The sequence below is a fragment of the Struthio camelus genome, chromosome 18 (assembly GCF_040807025.1).
Source record: "Struthio camelus isolate bStrCam1 chromosome 18, bStrCam1.hap1, whole genome shotgun sequence".
NCBI lineage: Eukaryota > Metazoa > Chordata > Aves > Struthioniformes > Struthionidae > Struthio > Struthio camelus.
Window position 1 is genome coordinate 13,223,148 of NC_090959.1, and position 18,599 is coordinate 13,241,746.

Sequence of the window (18,599 nt, forward strand, 5' to 3'; positions counted from 1 at the left end):
TAGTCAGCTGCTTAAAGATTCCTAGTCTGCAAACAATGAAAAATATGCCACCACTCTAAATACAGTTTGAACATCCACACATTACTTCAGTACTTCCAAGGACACTTTTTTCCTGCTCATTTTTAGCAGAAACAGAATTGCAATTAAGTGTCCTTTAATTAGAAGGCACTAATATCCTAAAAATTAAAGATGTAGTTCAGTAGAATATACACTACGAGAAGGCAGCACCTTACCCCAAAAGAAGACAGAAAAAGGGTGAGGAAACAGTTGTGCTTAACTCCATTTTGCCAGTGGAGAATCAAGTCACAGACTAAGCAATCTGTGAGTCAAAGACAGGGCTTGAAACCAATGACCTCTTTAGTCCTCATTAAGTGTCTGGGGCAGGTGATTATCCTTCCACTCTTTTTCCTCCAGAATGCCCACCTAATTAGGTTTGCTTCTCCCTAGCAAAGGGAAAATCCATCTTGAAAATTAATTTGAAATTTTATCCCAGATAACCCTTAGTAAAAGTGACAGGATATAGGTAGAGACTCCTACAGTATTACAGTAAAAACGATTGTGGCAGTCAGGTACTGACACACAAGACTGTGTTAGTTATTTACAGGACACCAAAAAAATTCTACCTTTTGGGAAAATAAAAATTCTCTCAAACTACTCAGCATGGATCAAAAACAAATGTACCTATTCTATCATTAGAGATGTTTGACTGTTGAACTATCCGGTACCTTTTAATAGAAATCAGCTTGTAAGGCTATTGTAAAATCCATATCAACTACTTGTAAAAACTAACAGATACATTCCGTCATTTACTTTCTAAAAGTGAATATCTTATCTAGTTCCAAGTACTATGTTGTATTTTGTTCTGTGGTTCTTACAGAGTCAGCTCTTTAACACTGCTCATGCACAGACGGAGATGGACAGGCAGCAGAGGGGCACCAACTGGGTGCAACCTCACAGCAATTGTGAAGGATCAGAGTGACATTGTGGCAGTCACGGAGAGATGGTGCAGGACACATCACACTGCAGAATGACAACAATGATAACAAGCGGTGAGTGCAAGTGGTGGAGATGGAAATCCAAACAGCAATGCTTTTGGCAGCTCACAGTAGCAGGGTGCAGATTAGTGTCAAGGTCAAATAAACATCATAAAACATTGCTTAAGCTGTCAATTTAAGAACAAACAAGCTCATTATAATTACATCAGATAATTGTTATCTGCTGGGTGTTAATTGGATACATTTTATCAGATCTGTTGTCACTGAATGGAGAGTAAAACTGGACAAAGATTTTTTTTTACTGTAATGATTTCATAGTTTTGTTCTCCCTTAAAATGTAGCTAATATCTTATTTTCCATGGGTACATTTTCTTGGCTTTATTCATTTCTTAAGAAGTTTAAAATTTTCAGAATGAAATTATCCTACTACGTAGCTAAGCCTACCAAAGAAAAGTATGTGTGGAGAAAGATCTAAAAATAAAAACTGTATTAGATGTTTCATTTTAAACTTGAAATAAAAAAGTCACTTCTCCCTTTACAGTTTCTAAAAAATAAATTGTTCAACTCTATTAATTTTAAATGAGTCAAATGAAAATTTCAACCCACTCTAAATGATAAATAAGGACTAAAATGCCTGAAAGATTGAAATAAGCATGTAGGTCTTGGGTAACGCAATGGTAGAGCTAGCACATTATCTGAGGAAGCCACTTTCCTGAAAGGTTTCTCACTACATCACTACGTCTATGGATAAGGCAATGCAAGCGAGGAAGATGGGATAGTCTCAGAATCCCACAGCACAAAGGCCCCAGCACCCAGTGTCCACCTCTAGCCAGGAGAACAAGGACGTGGAACAAGCTCACAGGCACACAAGGATGGAGTAGACGCTGGAAAAAACAAATGTTATAGTTCTGTTCAAAGTCTGATGAATAAAGTAATCATGCTGAAGTAAAAACACACAGAGAGAGAGACAGAGACAGAGAGACAGAGGAGGAGGAATGTTACACGCTCCCTCACTTGCTGCCTCCTATGACCCTTCCATTACAGTGAACCTGTCTCCAGACTTGAATCCCTTTTTCCTCAGAATTCACTGTTTTTCTGCTCAGGTTAACAGTTCCCTTAATATATCACTTCATGCAGCTGGCAGGAAAAGACAAATGTCCAATATTTATTCAATCAATAGAAATATCTAAACTGTCAGCCTTTGGGGCAGGGACCTTTTGTTCTCTAATTGTACATCACCACACACATAACAGGAACTTCCTGACACTACTACATTGAACAACAGTGATGAAAAGGAGGGTTGACAGGCCAGTATAAATACCAAACTTCAGTCTTCATTTAAATTGAGAATTTATTCATTAAAAAGACTTCCAACATTTATTTCATAAGTTACAGAGCTTGGTATAATTTGTACTAGTTTTAGCACAGAAAGAAAGTACTAGAATTTTTTAAGCACAGTGGCAAAAAGGTTTACCACATAGGGCCTAAAATAGTGTGAGAAAGGAACTGACTTCAGCTTGAATAATAGTCATTAAATCAAAACACTGGAAAATGCATTCCTTGTAAGAACACAGCCACTGGAGGTTTGCCCAGTCCTAAACAACGAGGAGCAGTTCACAGCCATAGGGGACATACTGTGGGTATAGACTAATCTAAGTTTAAAATATACTTATGGTCTGCAGCAAACTTGGGGATTCCAGTGGCTATTACAAAAAGAAATTCGGGTTGTATTCATCCCTGTGTTTGATAATAGCATTTCTCAGGAGTTCTTTTATCATCTTCTCTGCCTAATTCCTGGAACAGTTAAATAGCAGAGAGCAGTATTCAAGCTCCATAGCAGAGAATTTCAACAATGAAGAAAGTCCAGAGTTATATATGCATAAACAGTAAATTCATTCACAGAAGATTTTGAGCAATAGGGAATGTTTTCATGGCAAAAAGTGTTGTGGACAAATTCCAAGAAGTACTCCCTCCAATCTAGTGACAAAGTTCAATGTGACTCATGCGTGCAGGTAATTGATATTATTAACACAAATAGAAAATTTGAGGTCACTACTGGCAAGCAGTATAAAATCAGGTTTGTTTTCTATGAACATTGAAAAGGGATTACAAGAAAGGCAAACTAAACAAAGACCAAGTTAAATATTTAATATTTACATGTATATTTAACATTCATATAACAATACCTCATTCATAGCTTATGCACCCCAAATGGATCACAGGTTGAAGGTGTTTCCTCCTTTTTCTCAAGTTAAACATTATAATACAATGTCCTTCCTTCCTTCCTATGTTAAATGTCTGTGTTATTGGTTAGTAGTAGATACAGCTGATACTTTGGTAAAGATCTGAAACTTTCTATATCTGTTGAGATAAGAGGACTGAGAAAAACTGGACAAGGACTTGGAGTAACGACTATAAATCCTTTGAGCTGTGCAGAGCCAGATCTGAAACTTAAATGAAGCTGATAGCATGATCCAAAGACTACTGAAAGCAATGAGAATCTTTCTATTGATGGATATTGAGGGGTTTTGCATCAGCAAAATGAGAAGTACACAAGACACTCAGTTTAAATAATCAGGAAAGCAGACAGCGGAGGAAGGAATAGAAATAACACCCAGCTAGCCAGAAGAGCCTGCTAACTTTTCAGATTCTTCAGAAGTTTGGTCGAAGAAGGAAAAGGCTCCTTGCATTTGGGCTTCTTGCCAAAGGAGCTTTTCAGAAAAACATCTGAGATGATAGGAGGCAGGCATCTGTCGCAAGTCACCGTTACCAGTTCTAGGATGCATGATTGCTAACAAGGCTAAACACATTCATTTTCAAACATGCTGCCAAAAACGGACAAAGTCAAAGCAGCATTCATTAATGTTTCTGCCTCCCCTCCCCTTACCCAGGCTGGGAACTCTTTGCTTCTGGTGATCCAGTCTTCCAACAAAAGTGATATTTAAAATGCCTTTTATGTTTAGAAATCAGCTGCTATCTGACCTAGAATTCAAACATGAATTTCCATTACCTCATGTCTTTCAATGGCACAGGTGCATAAATATGGATACAAGCCACATGTCTGAGAGACACCAGATTCAGGCCTGCACTAGAAAAAGAAATCCATCACCTGTGACCTAGGTGAGTAAGATATTTGGCTGAATTACTCACACCCACTCATTTTTTTGGAGAGAGAACTAAACAGAAGTTATCCAGTATCAGAACACACAGGCAACCTGGGAAACGCCACCACTGCAATGAAGGTAATCGGGCACAAATATCTGTCTACTGCAGAAATCGACATGGGTTTGGAGATTTAAACTTTCATATCCACATTCCAAAATACACAGTGCAAAAGACATTTGTATTAAAATAGCTAAGGGGTATAACTCAGCATCCTGAACAGCAGCACTCCTCACCCAATAAGATTATGTCAGCACTGTGCGCATGTGCTGCAAAAACTGAATTATATGTTGACTATTTAAGAGTAATAAACAGTGCATCTCTGTCCAAATCCCACATTAGAATAAGAACCAAAGTCCTTCAATATTAGCAGCCTGAGGATCTGAAAAACACCTGTAGCTACGCCCTGACAGACAGGAGCCGACAGGCAGAACACTTGCCTCCAAGGGCTGCCCCTGCCACGGTTAGTGTCTCATCTCCTAGCACCGAGTTTTCCTTGAGTGCTTTTTCCTGCTCACCCGCACCCTGCATGCACCAGAGAACCATCCGTCTGACCCACTTTTAGTGTTATATGTGGGGCAAGCCAGGGAATTTGATTTCATATCTGGCACAATTCAGATTTTATTTGCTTTTGTCTTCAATGGCAGAGATGCATACGGAAGAGCGTATTTTTCAGAACTCTGTTCTGGTGCATGCCAAGCAGTGCATATCCCGCTCTACCACTTTCCATGAGGAGTTCTTGTTATAGCTGTCCTGTTTTTCCAGTGTATAACAATCAAATTAAAAGAAAATCAAATCAACCAAATTAAATTGATTTGATTGCTAACTGGCATTTTGATACTGGTCTCTTTGTACTTCATCTTTTATAGCAAGAGGCTGGAAGGATGTAAGCTTTTTCCCTGAACTGACTAGACTTTAAAGGAACAATGGACCAAATAACACTATAACTGGAATATGGATATGCAAAACAAAGGGGTCATTCAAGTTCCTTTCTTTTTTCTTCTAAACATCAGGCTCAGGTAACGCATGTTCAATCTTCTCCCTGAGAAATGGCCACTTCTGGGACTGGAACTGTGTCAGGTTGATCTCCCACTCTGTCAGGCAACACCCTTCCAGTGAAACCCACTGTGCTATGCATACAGCAGCTAAAGATTTTGTCTGCCTTCTTTCCAGAGAGTGAGTAGTACGTTCGGCAGAGACAGGTATATCCTCTCAGAAGAATGTCCTGTACACCAATAACATTCTGAAGGGCCAGTTTACAAGATATACTTTGTATTTTTATATTTCAGTTGGCATAATCCAGGTAGCTGAATTAAATTATTGATGGTAGGGGACTGTAAAACCTTTAACCCTTTAGTGACAATCTCTTCTCTCTTCCCTTTCCATTGTATGAAACTCCTCACTCCCTTTAAATGTCTTTTTTTGACTCATGCAGAAAAGGTCACTTGTCCTGCTCTCCTGAAAATACATTTATGCACCATATTTCTACAGATTCTGCAGTGTTTCAGTGTTCAGACAAACAGAGACACAAGTAAGAAGCGCATGCAAACATAAAAACAAAAGCATAAACATGCGGGCTCTACAGCTCACTAGGAGACTAAAGGTTATACAAGGGAGAGAAGATACAGCTGTAATCATCACTTTAGCAGAAGGTATCAGAGAAATCAAGAGCAGACATAAAATGACATCTTAGCACTGCATATATTGTGAGAATGAAAACTCATCTATTTAGTGATCAGAGAAACCTTTTCCTCTAAATAGCAAAAATGTTGGTGTTATTCTGCTAACTCAATAATAGTAACTTCTTCACAAGCGTGTGACATGCTACCCGAAAACAGAACTTTTCCTATGCATGCTGATGAATGGAAATTCACACCTGATTTATTGTCTGCCTGGGAAGCTGTGTTGAGCTTGCAGCACCTCCACTGTCCCACTACTTGATTTGGATTTCTCATTATTTCTCAGTTGCTGATGAACTCACAAAGCAATCACACTGCATATGCCTAAGGAAGGAAAACCACATGAAATGAGCATAGAGCACAACTACACCTGTTATGATTTGTAGAGAGCATCAAACATATCAGAGAGTAAAAATCTTGGGTATCATACAGAGCACAAGCAAGAAGACAATCCTTCTTCCCCATAGTTGGTGAGTATAACTCAGCCGGCTTACCTTCTAACAAAGGAAAAAACAATGAAATTGTTGCCATGTATTAAATGAAAGGACTTTCTTAAAATAAGAGTTATTCTTTCCTGTAAATAAGCCTATTCATGTGGTTGTCTTGTGAAAGCTGGATTGTTGTGCAATTATGTGATGTATATACCATGCTAGTCCAGTTGTGTGCAGTTGTTAATATTTCTGTTCACTGGATATTTAATGTAACACCTAACTCACACTGTAATGATTATGATTTTATTCACATCATTGCCGTTACATTTGATCATCATTGGTGCCTATTAACGTGTCTTTACATGATCACACCAGTAATTAGGTAATTACTGTTATTCTTGAATGCTACTGAAAGATTTTCCCGTGTAGCACTTATTCTTGCTGTAGGAAGATGGCAGCGATGGCAGTGACCTGCAGAATGACTGGCTGATCAGAAGGTGACTATACCAAACCCTTTGTATCCCAGTTAAATTTGAGGTTTCTCCTCCGAGGTTTCATGACTCAGAAAAGATTCTGCAGGAAATATCCCCAGAATTTTACTCAAGTTATTAGCATTATGATATAATAGTTCTTGCATGAATTCATTCTCATAGAATCACTGACCACATAATTTATATTGTTGCAACCTGATGAAAACCATGTGTCTTGCAACCTAGAAAGAATACATTGCCCATTTTATATAGAAGGTACCTGCAGAGTCATTTAAATATCTGTATTTTTATGTAGCTTTGTCAAGTTTACAGATGTAACTGAAGATTTGTACAAAAAAAGAATTCAGTGCATTGCACTGTTTAGTCTAGCACACTGACTTATGCTCAAGAGGGGTAAAATCTGCATTGCTTCTTCTCTATTAGAGCTTCCTCGATACTGCCAAGAACTACTTCTTGGAATAAAAAGCAAGATTTGTTCTCATGTTTGCATTTCTTTTTATTCCTTTCACTAACAATCATCTTTCATTTTTATTTCACTTTTTGTTTTATTTTTTAGGAACATTCACAGAAAATTCAAATTGTGTAAATATTTCTTTAAGTCTTCTCATTTTCCTCATTATATTTCCTTTGGGAATGGTTTGTCTGATTGTCTTTATGACTTTTTCCTCCATTTCTTCATAAAAGTGACAATTAACCAGGCATGTAATAATGAACAAACAAACAAACAAACAAAAACCCAAAAAAGCAACCCAAAGCAAAAAATCCATATGGCAAAGATAGCTAACAAAACACCGTAAAACAGCTAAATGTGACCTGCACAGTGATTTAAGTATATAAGCATCAGGTGTTTGCCAAACAATACAAGTGAGGAACTTTAAGAAAATTCAATAGTGGGAAATTCAAAAGCAGAAAACGGATAAAGCTACTGAATAAATTATTTAATGTATCCGGTTCATCCAGTTCTCTTCCTCTTCTCTCTCTTCCTCATCCAGAAGCAAAGTCCATTCAGATACTCTGAACATGAAACACACTTTGAAGTTATTTTGAATTAGTCTGCAGAGGTCCAAGTAACAACATGTTTTACATACCTCGTATGTTTACTTTTTTTCCCCAGGTTTGCTCTTTCCCTTGATGAAAAATGAACAAAAAGGATTTAAATGACTGTGCATCCGCCTGCAGACAGTGTATGAGTCAGTGCAAGTGACATGCAGAAATTAAGGCAAAGTAGGCAAAGGCTTCTCCTATCAGATCAGTAATCTCATGAATACAAATGTGAATGTGTAGAATCTATAGAGAATATTTATGTCAACTTAAGTGTCCTGCAGACACTTAAAGTTTTCCTTCCTCCAGAGCATAAAATGTCCCTGCACAAAATACAGAGTACAAACTTCAAATACATGTATATATTCCTTTTGTAATGAAAAGGAGGTAAAACAAAAGGATCAAAAAGAGACTACAGGTTTAGAATTAAACTAAAAACTTATTACCAAAAGAGTACTAAATGCAAACATATTTTATATGTTTTCACATTGAGAAACAAATGATTTTCTTTCTCAACGTTAGCACATACACTGTGGAATGTGATTTTTTTTAATGGGATATAGTTGTAAAAAGGGCAGGACGTTTTAAATCTAAACAGTGGACCTCCTAGTTCATAGTCTGGAGGCAAAGTAACACAGGTGAGGATTGAAAAGATTCAGAGTCATCCCTTACATTCTCCTACACCTCTGCTCGGCTGTTGTCTGCATAGGAAGCATAAATAACAACCAGCTTGTGTAGGCTGGTACAAAACTAAAGAAAAAAACATTTTAAAATTAATGCATTAATTTTCTAAATCCAACCCCAAACAAGATATCTACATAAGCTAGGAAGACCTTTCAAATGATCCATTGCTTTGGAGACAGATTTAAGGTGCAAAATTTTCATTCGAGTCATTATTTCTAAAAAGCACACTGGAGGCATTCAAAACTTTGGGCCTGATTTGAGGTCTCCCAATTGTGAACAAAGCCAAACTCTTTAAGTCATCTGTTCTGCTGGTGTGTTAGTACCTCTGTGAAGGCACTGAACTGTGCACCTTTATTCCAGCAAATAATTGGTAGATACGTATCTTACTCATTACAGCTCAGCACTTTTGAGAGATAAAGGCCAGTTTCATCTTAGAATTTTGTACCACCGCATGACTCAGGCTTTGTCCTGAGTCAGTCACGGTTTGTCCAAAAGCAAAAAAGATGTTTTATGAATCATAGCCAAACATCCTTCCCATGGGAGAGAGAATAAAAGGGGTTTCTCATCGTTTCCTGGGGTAAATTACAAGAATTATGTGAATAGATTAGGGAATTTCTTTTTGAACAAGACCCACTTTCTCCATGCCTCCTGAAGGAACAAAGACATGCAAGAGCGTATTTCTTTGTACTGTTGCCAAATTGTGGAAATTTATCATAATTAAAGAAACAAATTGCCAAAAACAAATATTATTTGCAGATGGATTCCTCTGTCTGCTGTGAAAATTCTCTGTTTACATTTCAATGCGTGGAAAAATAAGATTATGCATTTGAAAAAGCCCCAGGCCAGCAATTAGGAGAGATATGGAAACTCTGATCTTTCTCCTGCAAAACACACCTGAAAGAGACTTTCTAATTTCTCAGCATGTTGACATTATTTAAATTCCTGTCTTACTGAAATATGGCCAAAGCTGAAGCTCTAGCCTCTAGAAAATAAACTCTTGTTTAATAATGTGACGGGTAAATGTATCCAGGAAATGTCACAAAATAAATCTGAGATAAATTAAACAAAACTGACTTCCTTTCTTATGTCAGATGCCTCTAATTTTGGCAGTTATGGGTAACAAAAGAAAGAAAGAAAGCACTTATAAATGAAAGTGTCTGTTTAGCATCAGAGTTATAAAGAAAAAGTAGCACGTTTCCAAATCTGTAACAGAATCTACAACATATGACCTGCGTCCTAAGTACCCTCTACCCAAAACTCTCACTGGCTTCTGTCAGAAGCAGGCTATTTCTCTTTATTTTATTTCCAATGTTCACTCTTGCTTGGGAATGTGGGTGAGGGAGGGTTATGCATCAGAGGCTGCTGGAGGTTGTAGTCATCTGTCCTGTACAATGCTAGATATTCTTGCCACTCCTTGACTTTCAGCTAATGGTTGCCTACAAACCATCTGCTCAAAGAACAGAATGTCAGGATAGAAGACTAACTGCCACCAACACCAGATGTGTGGAGTTACAGATCATGGAGGCCGTTAAAATAACAGTAGACAAGGTTCTTCATTAACGCTAGACATGGAGAATTGGCAGTCAGGGCTTACACAGGTTGTTGAAAAATAGTCTTGTAAAATAAAACAGATTAATGCAATAGATGGAAAAAATACAAGCATTTAATATGAAGGAATGGTAATTTGGGATCAAAGCAGAACATCAAAAGTCATGAGATCACAGTCTCAGCTATTAGCTTTCTTCAATACTTCGGTTTTGTCACTTAAACCAAAAATGCTGTAAGCATCCAACAATTACGGATGTCCAGCAAAGACTTCAAAGGCTTGATTTTAAGAACAATAATCCCCCAATGGCCTCAGCTAGAATATTTGATGGCCAGCAAAGCAGAGAACAGACCCTTTACGTCTCAAAATAGGGCACCCAAATTTAGCACATCCAGACTGGACACTTTGAAATGCTGATAAAAGCCCTACAAGCCTTTTCACTTCCATTCTCCATCAACTGAAAGAGCAAGTTATAATTCTTCCTTCCTTCACAGGGGTATGCAAGGCCTTGTATGCTAGTACCAAGATTCACAGCCCTTTTCTCCTGAAACCTCTTGGTTGATTTGAGAAGAGGTGCTCCCTTCGTCCACATCCTAGCATTGTTGTTGCCCTACCTTTCTTTTTCTCCAGTTTCTATTAGTCACTCTTCACCTTTTTCTTTTTCTCTGTAATGCCCAGTTTTCTCCTGCTCCTCGTCCACTTCTTTAGTGTCTGGCTCACCCTTTCAATTTTGCCTGAGCAGAACTGAATTTTGTTTTGCAGGGTGCTCTCCACAGCAGGGTTACACACATACATTCAGCAGGGCTGCACGTCATGAGAGCAGAAGAGGTAGGGTGCTGCAGGCTGCTACCTTAGCCTGTCACCCTTTATAGATGAGCTACCTAGCTGGCTGAGCAGATGCTGGCTGAAATAAGGAAACAATTGTCTTAGCACCTGGCTGAGTCCTTTCGAACTTGCTATGAGATAGATGACCCATCATGAAAATATGCCGAATAGTGGCCAAAAATATTTAAGAAATTAAATAGGAAATTTGACTATGTCTTGTGGGTAGAGAAGATTTTTTGGCAGATTCTCTGTGCATATCATCAGGATGCCTACTCATGTGCCATTCTAACCTTACTCACTACTCTGGACTGGGGCGTCAATGCTTTACAGCACCAGATGCTGCTCTGATTACAAAGTCACATGTCGTTGTGACTAAGACACCCTTAGTGATATATTTTGGACGGAGGTGGAGAAATCTGTCAAATGAAAACCTAAGTGGGAGCTACAAGAAGACACTGATCCATTGAAACAAACTAAGGTAAAAAAGAGAACTCCGTCAGCTAAGCTTTGTCTCTCTAGAGATGTACAAGAATGCACTGGCTGTGTTACTTAGGACATTGCAATTGCCCATTTTCTAAAGAGTAATGTGATTACTGTATTTAAATCCTTTTCCCTGCTCATTGCTCTCCTTTAATCTCTTTTTCTGGATCTCCATTCTTTATGCCTCTCTGGGAGTATATAGGTGATGCTGAATGCTAATGAGATAATACCCACTACATCCCTGGGCCACCAGCGTGCAATTTCATCCATTCAAAAGCAGCCAGCTGACAGGTACTTTATCAGGCACTATATGATTTTAGTTGGTTAACCACTGATAATGCATTCAGTGGGCACTCTAGAGGTAATGTACCTGTAACTCTTATTTTAAGCTGTGGGGCTTCTTCACCAATACCTTGAGGATAGCCATACGTGTGATAAGGATAATGATATAAACAACACAAGAGCGATAATAAATAAGAGAATGGTCTTTCCAGTAGATTACTCGGAGGGGGAAAAAAAGATCTCTAAAGCAGCTTCAGCTACTCCTACCAAGAAATAAACTACGGTAAGGTGCTTTACTTTCCAATAGTGCCCTCCACCAGGTTGGGGAATTACAGAAATAAATATTTTCACAATAGCCTTTGAGAAAGAACGTATTGCCTTCTTCACAGGCATGAAGAAAACGAGGGGCAAGAATGATGTCCTCAAGATCATACAGAATTGAACAGACTAGAGGGACAAAATAGAGCATGCTTGTTTAGCACTGGGGGAGTTTTTGGAAGCCTGAGACAGTTCCACATATTATGATCACAGAGTGTCACATGGGGTAAAGGAGGGGGTGGGAAAGTCTCACTGCTTCCCACAGAAAAGCCCACAATAATGGGCCTGGGGAAGGAGTTTTCCCAGAAGACTTCTTCCCACATCACTTATTTGAGAGGGTGGGACATCAAACCTCAAAATATGCTGCTTGACTTGACAAACTTGTTTTTGCACAGTGAGTCTCAGACAGACAAGGCAGCTGCCTGCTAAAGGCATCCTGTTACTGCTGTGCAATTCCAGAAGTATATCTGGAGGGTTTTCTTAGCCAACTATCTCCATGCCAATCTTCCAGTGTCTTGTTACAGGAGGAGAACTAGGGCAAATGAGCTTTCCAAAGGAAGAAAGAACTCCTCAAGCCTGATCAGCAGTAGAAATTGCACATCCCATGTGGTTCCTTCCTCTGTGGGAAGAGAGGAATGCTAGCTGCCTTATATACTAAAAGTAGAGTCCTAAGGGCCAGCTTTCCTTAGCTTTTATCCTATATTTAACACTACTTGACTTCCTATCACAGTAGACAGATCACTGATTCTCTGCACCTCAGTTTCCTCCTTATCCCTTCAATGAGTTGCTTCACTGTGTGAAGAAGAATGAAACACAGAAGAACGAAAACCGAACAACAGAAGAATGAAAATGCTAGAGCCCGTTCAGGATGGAAAAGCATTATACATTTTTCTGCACTTTCTACACAGTTCGACAGTTGCCCTAGGTAGGACATAGAATGCCTGTTTCTCAAAAGAAATGAAATGAGGGAACTCCTCATTTCTTTTCTATATGAGTAATGATACCAATAAATACTATGCCACTACGCACTAAATCAGCATAACCCCTTCGTGGCTCGTACTCCTTGAAAGTGTTTACTTGCTTTGAACTGAAGAGGACTGCAGTAACCAAGTGAAAAGGGAGGCAGGAAGAAGAGTTAAAGAGACTAGAAAAACTTGTGTTATCATGACACATTATAAGTGCTCTAACGTCATAACGATGGAAAATTTCTGAAGATACTTGTTTTCTTGCTCCTTTCCCAATAAGAGCTATAAACTTTGAGAGAACAGGGCGTATTTATATGAATACATGATTTTTTAAAAGCACAGCCAAGTGCAGAAGAGAAACAACGCAACTCTAGCCTCCAGAGAAATAACCTTCAAATCACAATTTGACAAACAATATCAAAAACTATCAGAGAAGCAAGTGATCTAGCTGACTGCAGTGTTTTCATTCCCTTCTCAGCAGTGTGACCTCATCACAGTCGCACTCGCATAGAATCTTATTACTGCTGCCTCAGCTGCAGAGCTGCAAGACAAAGGAAGGTTACAGACATAACTCCCCCCCTGTGCCTTGCTAATCAATAGTTTTTATCTAATTTCTTTGCTTCAAGATACAGGAAAACAAGGTGCTGTGTCTGAAATGGAAGGCTGGGAATAACTGAGCTTTGTGGTAATCAATACAAAATAGAATAGCTGACAATGTCATCCTGCCTGAAACACTATAAAGACAGATTTTAAGTTCTCCTAATTATCTAGATGTTTGTATTTTTAAACACCATGAGTTAGTATCTGAACAAAAGAAATTGGCTTCGCTTAATAGCCATTGAGGTTTCAGAACTTTTCAAGCTACTGGTCAGTCTGCTCAATTTCCTTGCACTTCTATTCTGGGTGGAAGTTTCCCTTTTGGTGTCGATTTAGAACTTAGCATGAAATAGCTCTACAAGCTTGCTGCATTTAGGTACATAATTTACACATGGCAAGATAGTAGGCTGGACCCTGGTTAGCAGCAATCAGCTTAAAGTAGCTGATGGACAGTTACTGATTTGTGTGGACATAACAGTTTTTTGCTCCATCCAAGTCCTAGCTAACTTTCAACAACCCCACGTTGCCTAACTTCCTCAAATTAGCTAATAAGAAATATCAGAACCCAGCACTACTTAAACGAGAACCAGCAGAAATAAGATCCCCTAACAGTCAAAGAAGAAACCACAGAGACATAACTGAGGAGAAGGCAAGGAGTCAGGAGCACAAAGAGGTAAAATTGTCTTCAGCTATCCTCCACTATAAAACATATGTGTCAATATTAAGCATACCTAGTTTTTTCCTGAACACTGAAAGACTTCTCTTAATTAAAACAGAGAGAAGAGGAGAGAGCTGAAGAGAAGACTGCTCAGCCCAGCCCACTAGCCCTAGCGCCTCCTCACCCAAACTCCCAACATTAGCATCAAGCCACTTCTTTGCCCCTACCTTAAACTCTTACAGAGGTCGTATGGGAAGTCATTAATTCCTCACAGCTGGTGGGGCTCTGCGCTCAGGACAGGCAGCTGGTTTCCTGCAACCCCACCAAGGGAGACTTAACCCTTTACAGACAGCCCCTTAGCTAAATCAACATGCACTACTACGTATTCCATCGCTTTGTTTCAGTGTACTGTGTCCCAAATCCAAAAGAGGCAGCAGAAGTGAGATCCGGGTGATACACATCCAGACAGACTGTGCTCAGCAAAACCTTCTTCAGCTGCTGCCTAACTAAGGGACTTCAACATCAAAAACAGAGGAACCTGCAAAGCGCCTACAGTTTTCCTGTTGAATGTGTGCATCATTCTCCACGGGGCTGAGAAGTAGGGCACCTATCACATATCCAAGTTAGTCTGGGACCCTAAATTTAGCCATTCCTTTGCCTGCACCCCCTAAAATCCAGTAGGTTTTCTCAGTGCCTGCTATAATGCAGTGACAACCAGTGCTTTCTGTTAAAAATAAAGGCACAGAAGTCCCCTTTACCCAACAGCTTAGTGTTTAGCTTGTTCAGGATATGGATCCAGTTTCCTTTTTTGCTTGGAGGGATTCAAACCCACTTCTCCAGAGATCTCCCCGCCCTTGAGGCGAGCATCCTCACCACTGGGCTGCTACAGAAAAGGAACCATTCCCAGACCACCCACTCCTATAAAAGGATAGCATGAGTCCTGTTTTGTTAAAAGGGGAAAAAGGGGGACTGAAGTACTTACCTTTAAGGAGTGTTCCAGGCAGCTAATCTTTACCACATGAAGAGAGACATAAGCCACCAGCACTGAGCAAGGAGCCAGGTGAGAGGTACAGCTGAAGGCACACCCTTCTCCTTAATGGTGGCTGCTTTAAGCAGCTCCCTCCCAGCATGTTGCCTTTTCTGGCTGCCATTCGGAGGCTCCTTGCTCAGGGCTGTGGATCCCACTAAGGGGACAGGAATCTAGAGCTCAGTGTTTTGGCATCTGCAAAAGACTGTGGGTCTTGATCTGAGGTGGGCTTAGTGTTCCCTGGTAGAGTTTCCTTTCATCTCATGCTGCAATTAGAATAGCATCATCTTGGGCTTCCTCTGAAGAAACTGTGAAATCAAGTGAATGTGAAATTCTTTCTGTTGCAAAAAAGTAGCTCTTGCATATGGACCGTAACTGCTTTGCAGCTGAAGCTTCTCAGCTAGAGTAAAATATTGTTTTTCAGTAAACCATAAGATTTAATTTTTGTATAATTATGTATAATTAATATGGATAGCATATAGCATCTATAACCTCCCAAAAATGCAAACACCAACTATTTCATGACACTACTTCAAACTGCAGCTTGAAATTCTATTTTGGAATGCTATGAGTTTGATCTAGAAGGAGCTGTTTTAACTTAAGAATTTAGCCGTAAAGATTTCTAAAACTCATTCAAAATTATAGACTTGCTTCTGTTCAATGGAAAAAATATTTTTCTGAAATGAACCTTCATAAATCTGCCACTAGCCAGGTTTTAAAATAAAAATATCAGTTTAATGTAATGAGAAATTACTCAGATGTTAAACGCTAATCAGTTCTCTCCTTACTTTCTCTGTGGGCTCCCTCTGTGCAAGGCTGGCAGCTGAACACTGTAAAGTGCAAGAGTGAAGGAATACAGATAACCTCTAACAAGTCCAAATCTGAGCTGCAGTAAAGGCATGAACCGCTTTATCATATATGTTTGTACAGTTGCTTGACTGATGTTTTAAAGCTAACCTGGCAGGAAGATTAACTGCTTTCCCATGGAGAAGTACCAATGCAAGTAGTTTTCATTTTCTAGACAAATACCAAATTCAATTTAAATTTGGTAAAGTTTAGGATGAAAAAACTGGGAGACATTTTTTGAAAATGTCAAAACATTTCATGTTGACATTTTTTTCGGAAGTGTTTTTTCAGAAATGCCAAAAAGTTTCATTTTGACATTTTCCAAATTGAAACTTTTCTCAAATTGGCATTTTTTAATGTAAAAGTTCATCTAATATTAAAAAGAAAGTTTTAAAAGACAAGCTAAATAGCTCAAAAATGAAATATTTTATTTCAGGTCAAATAAAATATTTCCTACTGATCAAAAATTACCTTAGTGTTTCCCTGAAAAAATCTGTTTTGTCAGAACCTACAACAGGGTTTTTTTTTTAATTATTATTTATTAATCCACTAAAGAAAAGAGAAGTTCTGTCTAAGTCTCGAACTGTCATTTTGGTGTTTAACAGACTTCTTCTTTCAGTTTTCATATATCTTATTGTCAGGTTCACAAATAGGTTCTTGCATCTCAATATTATTGATCATCATCTGAGCCATTATAGATAACCAGATGCACCTTTTAGCTCATCATGAGCATGAGATAAAACATGAAACTTAAACCTTTTTTGCTTGATGTTTAGGCTAATGGGTTTTATTCTGTATTTGCCATGGACTAAAATTTTTGTTAAAGATTATTCACCACCAGAGGGTTCAGTTCACATATATATATGTGACTTGGTTTTGGCTAAGAACTGCCATGATTTTATGTTTATGAAGCTATATTAAAACTTAGGAAAGGAGCCTAAATATTTTTCCTGAAATATCAGCCAAACAAAATTACAAGCTGGAGAGCTGCAGATGGATTCGATCAATTAGTAGATGGGATAAGACAATATGTTGTTTCAACCCTTAATGGTGAATCTCAGGCTAGGATAAGTTGGGAATCAGTTAAATGGTTTCATATGTGCTGGATCTGATTCACCTCGTCCTAGAGTGCTTAAAGAACCAGCTAAAGCAATTTGAGAGCTGGTTTGTAAGTATCATGGAGGTATTACCACCTATGAATTCACGGAGAGTGGCTCAAGTTTCAGATGTCTGGAAAAGGTCAGTCCTAATATCTAGTATTTAAATGGGAGGGGGAGAGGAACCAGGAAATAAGAGGTCAGTCATCTTGAATTGCCAGACAAGTATTACAATAAGGTATCAACTACATTTTTAAGCGTTTAAGTGAAAAAAGAAGAAGGTGCAATTACACAAAATGATTTAAATTGATCTAGGGATTTTTCAGTATCAAAGGAGCAGGCCCTACCTTTTTCTCCCTTCTTTGCATTCCTACTCCTTACTTTACACCTGGTAATTCTCTGATTTCTTACAGGATCACTCTACAAGCCAGCTCTGCTCCAGATAAGGAAAAAGGTATAGAGTCCACAAACACAGACAGTAATAATTCCACTGTTTGACATGGTATCTCAAAAGCAAATGTGAAAAGCATAGCATAGGTCTATAAAGTGAATGAGAAACTGGTTGTAAAATCTAACATAGATAATAATAATCAGTGGCACACTGGACGGATATAATAACAAGTGGGGTGCAATCCTTGATTTGATATTAGTCAATACTTTTACTAATGATTTTGGTGGTAGTATATGAGATTATACACACTCAGTTTACTGATGACAGCACACCAGAAAAAGCTTCAAGCACATAGGCGATGCCATGAGAATTTAAAAGGATTTGGACAAACTGGTGAAATGAAATAAAAAAAACTATGATTCAATAAAGAGAGGTGCAAGATTTTACAAGGCAAGAACAGCTAGTTACAGAGACAGAAGATTGAACAGGGGACCTTTTTTCAAAAAATAATCTAGGTATTCTTACAGATCACAAGCTGAGAAAGAGTCAATAACATCATATGAACATCTGAAAAGTAGCATCACTTGTGAGACACGGGAGGCAATCCTTCAGCTCTACTGATCACTGACAAGGCCTCACCTTGAGCCCTGCATTGTTTGGGGTACAACACTTCCAGGAGGCGGTGGACAACTGGGAGGGAATCCAGAGAAGAGCCATAGGAGGACTAGAAATTCAGGCGCATGAGGAAATCTTCAGAGAATGTAGATTGCTTAGAGAGGAAACGATGGGAGGAAGATGTGAAAGCAGTCTAACCAAAGGTAAAAACTACTGCAGATTGGTATAGGAATAAACCGTTCTTCATGTCCATGTTTAGCAGGACAAGAAGTAATGAACTTAAATTGCAGCAAGCAATGTGTCATGTGAATTCAAACTGTTATTAATTATCACTACTAATTTATTGGTCCTATACAGTGAGTCTGCCAACGTTCTGCTAAAAGTCATTGCCAGGCTCTGGGCACTTATGGCTAGTTACCACTAATAAAGTTCTCCCCAGAGACTGATTCTGGACATCAGCCAGCTGGTA

The 18,599-nt window shown here is 38.8% G+C and overlaps 1 long non-coding RNA gene across 1 annotated transcript in view; it reads right to left on the minus strand.

Annotated features, from left to right (window-relative positions):
• LOC138061531 (uncharacterized) overlaps positions 1–18,599 on the minus strand; it is a 120,497-nt gene that overhangs the window by 42,471 nt on the left and 59,427 nt on the right. Inside the window, exon 2 of the long non-coding RNA XR_011135361.1 lies at positions 6,034–6,160. This is a non-coding gene — a long non-coding RNA (uncharacterized lncRNA). The remainder of the gene's footprint in view (positions 1–6,033; positions 6,161–18,599) is intronic.